The sequence below is a fragment of the Notamacropus eugenii genome, chromosome 6 (genome assembly GCF_028372415.1).
Source record: "Notamacropus eugenii isolate mMacEug1 chromosome 6, mMacEug1.pri_v2, whole genome shotgun sequence".
In the NCBI taxonomy this organism is placed as follows: Eukaryota; Metazoa; Chordata; class Mammalia; order Diprotodontia; family Macropodidae; genus Notamacropus; species Notamacropus eugenii.
Genome location: NC_092877.1, coordinates 20,890,256 through 20,903,383, shown reverse-complemented (window position 1 = coordinate 20,903,383; position 13,128 = coordinate 20,890,256). Strand labels below are relative to the sequence as shown.

The 13,128-nt window shown below is 38.8% G+C and overlaps 1 protein-coding gene across 2 annotated transcripts in view; it reads right to left on the bottom strand.

Moving 5' to 3' along the window:
- Window positions 1-13,128, bottom strand: part of MPPED2 (metallophosphoesterase domain containing 2) — a 206,411-nt gene that overhangs the window by 23,314 nt on the left and 169,969 nt on the right. The gene's annotated exons all lie outside the window — the stretch shown is intronic.

Here is a 13,128-nt window from a genome sequence, read left to right as displayed (position 1 = left end):
ATCAATCAAATATACAAATAAAAATAAAAATAGTCAATTAAATTAAAATAAAATAGAAACCTCAACTAGGTAAATAGCCAGAGAGAGAAATGAAAAAAAAACAGTTAATTTTTTTCAAAATGCAAGACACGATAAAGGACAATATAAAAGGTTCAGAGACAGAAAAATAAAGAAAAACAACCACCACTGGCCCTGCCCTCAAGATGCTTATAGTTAAATAAGGAAGAAAACATGAACCCAAAGAACTACAATGCAAACTACACACGTTCATGAGATCACAGATTCGGAGGGATCTCACGCAGCCTCCAGCTCCACCCCTCTCATTTTACACGTGAGGAAACTGAGGCTACAGAGGTGAAGGGACTTGGAAAAGACATATAGGTAACAAGTAGCAAAGTCAGAATCTGAACATGGATTTTCTGCCTCCAAATTCACCCCTCTTTGCCTCACAGCAAACTGCTTCTGGTGCTTCACTTAACCTCTCAATTCTCTCCCTGACCCTTTTAAGAGCTCCTCGGTCTCTGTCTCTCTCTGTCTCTCTGTCTCTCTGTCTCTCTCTCTCTCTCTCTCTCTCTCTCTCTCTCTCTCTCTCTCTCTCTGCCTCCCTCCCTCTCTCTCTCTCTCTCTCTCTCTCTCTCTCTCTCTCTCTCTCTCTCTCTCTCTCTCTCTCTCTCTCTCCTCTTCCTTCCTCTCTCTTTTCCCCTCTCTGTCTCTTCCTCCTCTCTCTATTGCCTTTCCCCCTCTCTCCCTCTCTCTTCTCCCCCTCTCCCCTGCTCTCTCCCCTTCTCTCTTTAAAATATGTACATTATATATATAGTAAGATACAAGATAGGCAGGTATTATGAGCTATTATTTTTACCTTCAAACCCTAACAATGGGAGAGCCCACACTTCTAGTCTCCAGGTACCTTGGCACAAACAGAATTAACTCATTCAATTTATTCTGCTTCTTAGGAATAGTAATTAAGAAACATCAGGTTAGAGTGGATAGACAGCTGGATGACTTGGTATCCAGTCCTGCCTCTGACACATATACAGACTGCCAGACTCTGGGCAAGTCACTTAAACTCTCAACAAATGCCTCAGGTCTAAGACTGACTGTAAGTTGAAAATCTGCCAGCTTCTATTGGCAGAGGAAGTTAGCTCACAAAGAAATTCCTGACACTAGTAAAATCTCAGGTCCAGCCCCTATCCCTATTATTAGAAATAATAAAGAAAATTCTTACTAGAGAATGAGCTTCTAAAAACTTGCAGGTGATGCCGGGGGGGAAGGGGGGAGAAGGAAATGGGAATAAGGTACAAAGGGTTAGAGTCAGACTCTAACCCTATCAGCCTCCTATCAGCCTCTAATTCAGCCACTGAGCTCTTTCAGTGTGCCTTTGGAATCTTCCTCATCTGGGTCTAATCCTTACCAAGCTGGATTCTGGGGCCCGGTCTTGCAAGTTCTAGGTGAACTTCCCATTCCACTGAAACAAAAAGTGAACCCCACCCACTCCTTTGTTGTTATTTCTTAAAGAGCTATTGATGCCTCCAGGAAATCTTTGAAAAACATTTAATCTGCCAACACTGCTCCTGCTTTTGAACACTGTTCCTCCTTTCTTATTACTGGGCAAGTTTGCAGGAAAACAGACACTTTGTTTTATAAATAGAACATTATTCACTGTTTTCTGGAGGTGTCTGCTAAAAATAAAAAGGGCTTGGCCTGTTTCGGTATTGTTTTCATTTTTTCATAAAGAGAAAATTTGAATAAAAGGAGCTTGTAGTCATGGGGAGCATAGACTCCCACTCCCAGTGTGGATCAGGGCTGGTTTTCTCTCACTACTAGTTCACAAGGAAAAGGCCAATAATTCTGGACTAAGAGGGTTTGAATTCTAATTCAGACACAACCAGGGTGAGCACTGACAAATCACTTAATCTCTTGGATCCTCAGTTTCCTCACATGAAAAATAAGAGTTAGACAACACAGCCTTTATGGTGCCTTCTATCTCTGAATCAGTTCACACAGCCACAGGGTGGATGGCTAAAACGTAAGGAGACACTTTCAAAAATGGACCAGAGCTTAAAGAGTCAAACAAGGATTTTCCCCTTCAGACGCTGCCCATGCACTTTAACATTTTGGAGAAATCCCCTTTTGGAACTGCTCTTTTTGAATTGGAAAATAGCCGTATAGAGATAGAATTTTTGAAGGAAAAAATGTACACACGGATTTGGTTTGAATTAGTAACATTTTCTCTTTCACTTTCGTAAGTCTAGAGTAACAATCAAGAAAGCAATAAACCAAACCCCAACTTTTGGCGTTTTCCAGAGATTTAAATGCTCACAACGAAAATTTAACCATCAGCTCTGGCAAGTCAGTACCAGCTGTCTCCAAGACAACCCTGTAGCCTTGAGAAGTAAATCTGGACTTGCATGACCTTCGAGTCGGGAGATAAATTGCTTACTCCTGAACTAAATAGCTTCTGACTACTGTGCTTTCATGTATGTATGTGTATATGTGTATATATATGTGTGTATGTGTGTGCAAGCATATATATGTATATATACATGTGTATATATAACCTTTTCCCATAATATTTCATTTAGATCTTAAAGATACAGTAAGCAGTATTTGTGTATCTGTGAGAAAGCTTAAAGAAACAGATGGGGTAGATAGCTAGATAGATGAATGGATAGATAGACAGACAGACAGAAATAAGTAGACAGCTGATAAATAGTTCATAGGTATATAGATGGATCGATAGACTTGATAAGTAAATAGCTATATGACAAAGATAGGTAGAGAGGAAGTTGATAAATAACTTGATAGGTGATAGATAATTGATAGATAAACATAGATGACAGAGATAGGAAGACAGTTGATATATAAATAAATGATAGTGATAGGTAGATAGATGGTATATAGATAGATGGATAGTTGATAGACAAATAGCTAGAATATAGAGATACGTAGGTAGATAGTTGATAAATAGATAGATGACAGGTAATTGATGGCTGATAAATAGATAACAGATAGATAGGTAAACAGATAAAAATATAAAAAACCAAACTATACCAGACAACCAGCTTCATCTCTTGCTGTTACCACATCTCTCCAACAATCCCCTACCATCTTTTAGTTAACTAAGGCCTTGGAAAACAGGCTTGCAAAGTATCAAGCATCTATGCTTTCTTTCTCTATCATAACAGATGGCAGCCCATGCATAACTCAGTAGGTTAGTCTTGAAGAGTCTCCAGAGGCTTAGGGGAACATAGTCTCATAGCTCTAGAGTCTTCCAGACTCCAGTATTCTCTCCACTCTTCCATGCTACCTCTTTGGAAAAGGAGATCAACAGGGTTACCAGAACTGTGTGCTAAAGAAAAGTTAATAAGCTTCTGAGAGTCTGAGCATCTTTTCCATGGAACTGTCTGTGAGACTTCGTTTAACACCTCTTGATAACTATGTTAGCACTTCAGAACCCCTGTTTACTTACTTTTCCCTTCATAGCTATATAGAAGGGAGGCCACCAGAAGTCTGACCTACAGATAAATGAGGAACTTCAGCTTGCCCTTCTCTGCCTCTTCTCAGTCCTTGGACAGCTGCTTCCTTAAAATATCAGGGATCCTCCAGGTTGCCAGATGACCTTGGATTTCAACTTCTTTTCATGAACAAAACTGAAACCGTAGCTCACTGGTATTTGATCAGCTAGAGAGTCCAGAAGTCACCGTTCTTCACCAATACATATCCTCAATCTAGTAACAGGCCAATGCCAAGGCCATCTAGTTACTGTGTCAGATCCTTTTGACAGAAATCTGGACAAAATGCAAATCCTATGTTGTTTCTTGACCCTTCAACTAAGCAGAAAAAAATCAAGAAGGAAAATAAAAGACGGCCCTCAAACTTTTCATAAACAGAAAATAGAAAATTTCAGAAATCAATGATAAATGACAGTGTTTGAAACATACAGTCTATCTTTAGCACTTTTTTTCTCCTGGTTCTTTCTCTTTTCTATTTAGCTTTATTTTTCAATTAATGAGCATGCATTATCTCTTCTTCCCACTTCCCTTCCCCCCAAAATAGGGATAGAAACTTATAATGAATATGCATAATTAAGCAAAACAAATTTCCCAATTGGCCATGTTCAAAATTCTCAGCTCCTCAGTATCTGAGGTCATATTTAAATTCACAAAGATGAGTTTTCCTAACTGCAAGTCCAATAGTCTATGGCCAGACAGATTGAGAGTTGATAGATAAACATAGATGATAGCTATAGATAGTTGATAAATAGTGACAGATAGATTGATAGATAATAGATAAATAGCTAGACCATACAGATAGGTAGATACATGGGTAGACTGACAATTAATAAATAGTTAGATGATGGAGATAGTTAGGTAGATAGTTGATACTTTTTAAACATGCTCATATAATCAACTGCAAATTTTCAGGCAGGATGATACAGTAAAAATAATGCTGCCTTTGGAGTTAAAGGATCAGGGTTCGAATTCTGTCTCTTCTGAGTAATAATGGTGTGACCTTGGCCATGTCATTTGACTTCTCTGACCTTCAGTTTCCTCATCTGCAAATTGAAGGGAATAGACTAGAATACCCCTCCACCATCCCACAAGTCAATAGAGATGACTTGAGCTCTTTTTTGCAGTTAACAAAATGAGATTCATATGCTGTACACATAGAATTTCAAGGTAAGTATTTCTGCTACAGATACAGTCCTATATGCCGACCTGAAAAATAACTCCATCTTAGCGAGGACTTGGGATGAGATGCCAGTTCTGCCACTGACTGCCAGGGTGACCTTGGGCAGATCATTTAACCTCTGTGGGCCTCAGTTTCCCCACCTGGAAAGCAGGTTCTTCGGTTCCTGAGGGTCCCGTCCAGCACCAAGGCAAGGATCCTAGGGAGTCTCGAAAAATCAGAGCTGGTGCTGAGAAAATCCTTCACAGATCACCTGGGATGTCCCCCATGAAAAGTATGGAAAGTTTCCTCTCTTTAAGCTGATGGAAATTAGCAGTGAAGCAAATTAAAACAACAATCAGATTTTAAATGGCCTCTACCAGGAAATTAACTTTAATGAATATTGTCATCACATTGCCTCCCTGTGAGGACCCAGACTCGTAGAGCTGAGACCCAATCAAAAACTGTAACAAATGGACTGCGTCACAATTCTGGATTGTTTTCTCTTCTACTTTCCCGATTCCCCCATTTTTAACATTAGAGCTCACCACAAAATTGCTACGTATTTGCTTTAGATATAATTCATGTTTATTTATCTACGTTCACTTTGTTTCCTCCTCAACAATGGATAGACTCTGTAAGGACAAGGATTGTTTTGTCTTCTCCAGGATACCAGTGCCTAGTGATCGCCTGACACATAGTAGGTGCACAATAAATTCAGCTAAGTGGCACAGTGGATAGAGTGCCAGTCCTGGAGTCAGGAAGACTCTTTGTTCTGAATTCAAATTTGGCTTCAGACATTTAGTAGCTGTGTGATACTGGTCTAGTATTCACATTACTATTTACCTCAGTTTCCCCATCTGTAAAATGAGTTGCAGTAGGAAATGGTAAACTGTTGCAGTATCTTTGCCAAGGAAACCCCAAATGAGGGCAATGAAGAGTCAGACATGACTGAAACAGCTGAATAAACAACAAATGTTTAAAGTGATTAGAGCCAATATATGACAAAAAAAGTGCTGATAGGGGACCGTGGGATTTAAATCTATTAGGCTTAGAGATCATCTGATCCAGGTCACTCATCTTACAAAAGAGGAAACTGAGTCCAAAGACATTTAGATGACATATATTGAATTGAATACAACTGCTAACTCTTCAGGCTTTTCTCATGGTCCATATTCTGATTCTATGACTTTCAAACAGGCTCAGCAGTGAAACGCCAACTGGGGATCTGAGTCTTCGGTCAAGGCCAGTGGTGGTTCCTGAGACCCTGCTGCCTGGCTCTTTGGAGCTGCTCTGGAGACAAGCACTATTCAGTTATTTCCAAAACTCTTCAATGATACAGGCTGAGAGCAAGAAGTGACCTCAAAGGTCACATGCTCTTCCCTCCCCCCAAAACCCTTCTCCAGCTTCCTTTCTAAATATGGTCTGCCACAAGACTTCAAATGGCAGGGACTCACTACCCTATAGCAATCCACCACATCCTTCCACAGCTCTAGTGTTTCAAAGTTCTTCCAATGAGATTTCTCTTCAGCCATGTTTTTTCTCTTTGAAAGGAATATGACCAAACTTTTTGTCCTTGTGCTTTTGGTAATTTTGTAAAGATATCTGTGCTTTTCTTCTGCTGTTTCCCCAAATGCATCTCATTAAACCGATCAGTATTTATTAAGCACCTCTGTGCCAAGAACTAAGTACTGGGGACGCAAGGACAGAGAATCAAACAATTTTTACTCCGAATGAGTTTGGTTTCCCCCGTTAGAATGTATAATCATTGGGAGTAAGGATATATGGATATATATACACATATATATGCACACACATATATGTATATCTGTATATCTATATACGCACATATATGTATATCTACATATATACATACACACATATGTGTGTATATGTTTATACACAGATATGTATATGTGTATATCTATATACACACATATATGTATATCTACATATACACATACACACACACGTGTGTGTGTATATATGTTTGTATATGGATATCTGTAGAATGGACCACAGAGACCACTTACTCCAATCTCTTCAATATACAAACAAGGGAATTAAAGCATATGGTGGCATAAGTAGCAATTGTCAGAGGAATTAGAAGCTAGGCCTTCTGACTTCATGACTCTTTCCAACTTACTACATGAGTGAAAAGAGTTTATTTACACATACGTACCAAAAATAAAAATACTCTGTAAATTTTAAAGCACCATGGATGATACATTATAAAAAGCCCAGGCTTTGAAAACACAGGCCCTGGGTCCAGATCCTATTTGACTGTTTTATACTGGATTCAGATCCCATTTCTTTATATCTGCATGACCTGGGGAAGACCATTTAAATCCCTTGGGCTACAATTCTTTTCAGTATAAAATGGACAAATTAGATTGGATAGCCTCTGACGTCATTTCTGCCATCAACTCTGGCTTTTGGGTCAGCATACTCAGCATTTAGCAAAATGTCTGATTCTGAATGCTTAGTGATAACTGGCATTTTAGTTTGGGGTTCTCCCAGGACTCAGAAATGAAAGTCATGTCTCTTATATAGCAAAAATGGATGAGCCACTTGTGATAAAAAAAATTAAAAAAAAAAACCATCCTAGAAAATCACTTGAGTCACAAAGAAATCCATCCTTTCCTTGGAGGACATAGGAGACTCCAAACTGATTGTCTATAGACATGGCAAAATTCAATTTAAATACTATATTAATAACTGCCAATTCTGCTATGGGGAGCCACTGTACAGAGATGCTGAAAAGGACCCTGAGAAAACAAATCCAATATAAATAACCTGGGATTAAGAACTCAAGAGAAAAAAAGATTTGAGTCCTGCTTTGGACACTAAATGACTGGTGTCCTACACAGGTCAATGAACTGCTTATCATCAGTGAAATGAAGGTACTTGTTCTGAGATTCATAAAATACTTAACCCATAAAGAGCCTTGGATATCATTTAATTTGACCCTCGCATTACAGAGATGAAGAAATCAAGAACTTTGTCACAAAGAAAGATAGTTGTCTTCAGGGATTTGAAGAGCTATTGATGGATAAGGAATTAGATTGGATCTGCCTGGTCCTAGAAGGAAGAAGTAGGAGCCATGAGTAGAGGCTATCAAGAGACACATAAGCTTGATGTCAAGAAAACAAATAAGTTCCAAAAATGAGGTAAGTCCATAAGTAGAATGGATAAAAGTGCTGTCTTCCTAAGCAGTCATCTGGTCCAAGCCATTCATATTACAAAGGGGAAAACTGAGGTTAAATGTTTCAGGAAATAGTAGGTTCCCCTTTATGCTGTCAATCAGAGGTTCAAGGATAAGTTGAGAACTATGTTATAAAGGAGTTTCTTGGTCAGGTATACACTTGACTAATAGTCACTAGATAGTCTCTGAGGGCCCTATCAATTCATAAATTCTGTGAGGCCCAGACAGTTTTCAGGGATATGTTTAAATTAATATCATTAATTATTAACACAAACTAAACTAGAATTTAGTTCTGCTGCCCTACTATAATATACAAGATATCTGTGTGATAATAGATATTAGGGTTATAAATTTAGAAGCAGAAAGGGCTTTGGAGGTCATTGAGTCCAATAGCCTCATTTTACAGATAAGGAAGGTGAGGCTAATCATAGTGTCATTCACCTAGTATAGGCAGAGTATAAACCCAGGTCTTCCTGTCTCCAATGCAGGTTGATACCTCTTCTTAAAAAGTCTTAGATCAGTCAATAAGCATTTATTAAACACTTGCTGTGTGCTGGGCACTGTACTAAATGCTGGGAAAACAAAGAATGATGAAAACAGTCCCTGAAATTCAAGGAGCTTATACTCTGAGAAAACAAATATAAATAAGTGGGTACATATGGCACAAGACACGTAGAGTAGAGCTGACCTAGAGAAGCTCATTTAAACTCTCAGCTCCCCAAAACTACAGAATTCCCCATGGGTTTGGACGATGTTTTTTCATATTGCTTCATGTGTAAACATCTTTCCTCTCTAGTTTTAAGTCTAAGGGTCTGATAGTTACTAACAGTGTGGCCTCAAGAAAGACATTTCTATTATCTGAATAAAAGCTCCCTGAGGACAGGGCTTAGTCTTATCCCTACCATGACACCCAACCCTACAATGGCCCCAGAGAACACACTTAATATACACAACTGACATACTACCTGGGAACTCTGAGGAAACAGCAATGGAATGAGAAGGTCAAGGCCAAGGTGAGCCGAAAAGGAACGTGGAGGGGCCCTGAGGAGCTTCAAGGGTTCAGGGACTCCTGGGGTAGAGTGTGAGCTCCCACATTCTGAAAAGGATAAAACCTCCAACTCTCTAAAGGATTGCCAATCACTAATTATATTGCAATTGTGCTATTTTAGGCCTCTGCTAATGAGATCTGGGAAGTGTCTTAATTACCCAAAATTATGAAAATAATTTCAAACTTGACTCTAGGGCTAATTTTACTCCACTTAAGAGGGAAAACATAAATGCCTGTACATGGGGTTATTTTTTATTAAGAAACAATCTGCATCAGTCTTTTGCTATTTGTACACTCACGGTCACACCGTAATGTTTTTGCATTTACGACTGCAGTTATAACACGCACAGCATAAACCCAAGACTGTTTTGGTCATTTCCATTTAGGACGGATTGCAAAGGGAAGTTTCTTTGATGTTATTGGCCTAGAAATTTCAATCCTTGTGCAGCAGGGAAGTGTATAAGAAATCCCCAAGGTTCCCAAAGCAGGAGGTCCAAGTCAGTGGTTGGAAGTGAGAGTGGAAAGGAGTTGAGAAAGAATTACTTGTTTCTTTCAAGGTGTATTAAATTGTGCCACTCCAGCCCTGATATCTCTCCATGGCTGTGGAGGAACCTGGGCTCTAAGGCCATACCAATGTGAGCTGGGTTGGCAGAGTTAGATAGAGAATGACTAGCCCTGTGACCCTGGGCTTCATCTCTCAACACTCCAGATAAGTCTCTAAGAATATAAGCTTTTTGTCCACTATTTTTTCCCTCCCATCTCCACGCACATTCTAAAACAAAAGAAATATAAAATGAAAAATACAAGTTGTAGACATAATTCTAACCTGCTTTGGTAGAAGGAGTTTCTCACCTGGGAGTTCCCTATACCAGTGAAATTGCATATGGAGTTCCTCTTCTCAGTGTCTGGCACATAGTAAGCCCTTAATAAATGCATTTCATTCATTCATCCTGAGATAGTAAACTTTAGCACATTGTAGACACACATCCTCTGTCATGTATTACACAGGACAACAGATCCAAATGGAAAATGGTTTTTTGCAACTATATAATGTTACTATATTCTGAATAAAACAGAATTTTCCCACATGTGAAAAATCCTTTTCACATATAATACTTGAGGTTGAAGTATCATTCTTATACAGGCTCTCTCCTGTACTCTTTTAGAGAGAAGCACATGGTTCTGTGTCACGTTTTAAACACATGTGCGTAGACACATCCCTATGATGTAAAGGAATCTGAAATCTATAGCCCCAAAAATCATTCATTTCATTTTTAAGAAGCAATGCATTATTAGAATGCCAGGCACTTGCAGGATACTGTGTGTGTGCTTTTAAAAAAAATAAAAATAAAATAAAACCGATGAAATTGGCGATGCTTTTTTAATTACTGCTGAACCATTTACTAATCGAATCGTTCCCAGAAACTCCTACTACAAACAGAAGCTCTCTAATAGATTTTTAAAAAAAGTGACTTTTTCCTTTCCTGATCTCCTCAGTCTCTTTGAATTCTGCATTGATCATGAAAGCGAGGAATTTGTCAGTTTTGCAGTGAAAGTCAAAAATGAAGTCAGTCCTGGATTTATGTTTTTACATAACAGTTAGTAAGAACCACCGGTAGATAACCAGCTATTTCCTGGAAAGAATGTGAAATATGCAGGTTGAGTAGCTCCAAGAAATGGTTTAATTATTCCTTTAAGAATGTGCTGCAAAGGCTCCTTGGAGGTCCATCCCCTTCATTTTACAGACAAAGAAACTGAGGCCTACAGAGGTTAAGCAAATTTGCCCAGGATCACAAAGGTGACATTTGGGATCTGAAATCAGGTCCTCAGTCATTCTGCTTCTACGGGAATGCTTTCCCAATCGTAGTGCCTTCTCTCTGTTAATTATTTCCAGTTTATCCTGTATATAGCCTGTTTGTACGTAGTTCTTTGCATCTTGTCTCCCTCACCAGATTGTAAGCTCCTTGAGGACAGGGATTGTCTTTTGCTTTTTTTTTTTTTTTAATTTCAAGGACTTAGCACAGGGCCAGATACATAGTAGGTGATGCTGCTACTACTACTTTTGGTTTACTCATTTCTTCAGTCACATCCAATTCTTTGTGACACCATTTGGGGTTTTCTTGACCATAATGGCAAGAAGTGGTTTGCCATTACCTCCAGCTCATTTTTCAGATGAGGAAACTGAGGCAAACAAAGTTAAGTGACTTGCCCAGGGGCACACAGCTAGGAAGTGTCTAAAGCCCAGATTTTAATTCAGGAAGATGAGTTTTCCTAACTGCAGGTCTGGTATTTTATCCACTGCACTGCCTAGCTGCCCCTCTACTAGTACTAGTAATTAATAAAAATATCTGAAGTTTATGCATCAATAACTATCTGCCAAGCACTGTGCTTTGGGCTTTATAAATATAATCTCATTTGATCCTCACAACAACCCATTAGGTGCCATTATTAATCTCCTCAGTCTCTTTGAATTCTGTGTTGACCACGAAAGGGAGGAATTTCTCAATTTTGTGGTGAGAGTCATTTTACATTTTACAGACAAAGAAATTGAGGCAGCCAGCAGTTAAAGTGACTTGCCCAAAACTGGTGTCTGAGACCATATTGGAACTCAGGTCTCCCTGACTCCAGGCCCAAAGCTCCGTGCACTATCTCCATGCTTTTACTGCAGCTGTTGTCCTTGCCTGGAATTCCTTCCTTCCTCAACTCTATCTCTTGGAATCACTGGTTTTCTTCAAGACTCAGCTCGGTCACCATCTCCTGCTTTCCTGTTGCTCCAGCTGCTAATGCCTTCTCTCCTCAACCTCCTCCTCATCTTCCACACCTCTTTGTATGTTTTTGCATAAATCTATAGATGCACAAGTCAGCTCCCCCATTCAAATGAAAGATCCTTGAAGGTAGGGGTTATTTCAATCTTTTCTTGACCGTTACAACACCAGGCACAGTGTCTGGTACACAGTAGGTACTTAATAAATGCGTGTTGGATGATATTAGCCTGGTTTTGGGGAACATCTTCCTGCTAGGAAAAAACATTAGCTGTGAAGTGCACCATTTGTTATTGTTGCTTCTTCTTTGTCTTCAAAAAGGACCATACCATCATGGAGGTGATGCCATGACATGTACCATTTACATCTAGTCTCCACTGGAACTCTTCTTCAATACTTATCATGACTAAAGCCTCCAAGCTGACTTGCTTAGGGCACAGCACATGAGCTAAATGTTGGGCAACTCTTTAGATAAAATATCAATATTTGCCTTATCCAAACAGAATCACTGGTGTATAAACCAACACTGAACCCTTTGTCCCTCATAGTGCGCACACACACACACACGTGCGCACACACATACACACAATCTGCAGAATTAAGTCCATTTTCTGTGTAGGAAAATAGGTAAACATATTGACTTCTAAGTGGCTCAATGGATAGAGTGTTCGTCTTGGCATCAGGAAGACCTGAGTTCAAATCCAATCCCAGATACCTGCGTGACACTATGTAAAGCATTTAACTTGCCTGCCTCAACTTCCTCATCCATAAAACAGGGCTAATAACACCTACCGTCTACAGTTGTGAAGATCAAATGCAATGATATTTATAAAGTACTTTGCAAATTTTAAAGCTCTATACAAAATGCTAGTTATTATTCATTATTATTAAAATTTACTGAGATATTCACTATCATTTTCATCATCCCAGGGGTGAGGAAAGTGAGATTGAGAGCTTCCAAAAGACAGGGATGGCAGAGAGAACGTCTTTGTTCCTTCACAGAAATTTCCACAAATATCCCTATGACCAGCGATTTTTAATAAAAGAGTTTGATCAAGTTTTCTCCCACTTGAAAAAAAAGATTTCTGGACCATTTATAAATACCCCCATAAGTGTGTGTGTGTGTGTGTGTGTGTGTGCACATGCATATAGATAAACACATATACACGCACATACACATATATTCACACAAATATATGTGCACATATACACATGCATAAATATACATACACATGCATATATTATATATTATCTGTATGTGTATATATTTACACATACTTATATACATATACATTCATGTAATATTTTATCAAACATTATATATAATGTCAGATATAATATGTATGCATAAAAATATATGTATAATTACATATGTTTGTACATGTATACATACACATATATACAGGGCAGCTAGGTAGTGTAGTGGATAGATAGCTGGGCCTGGA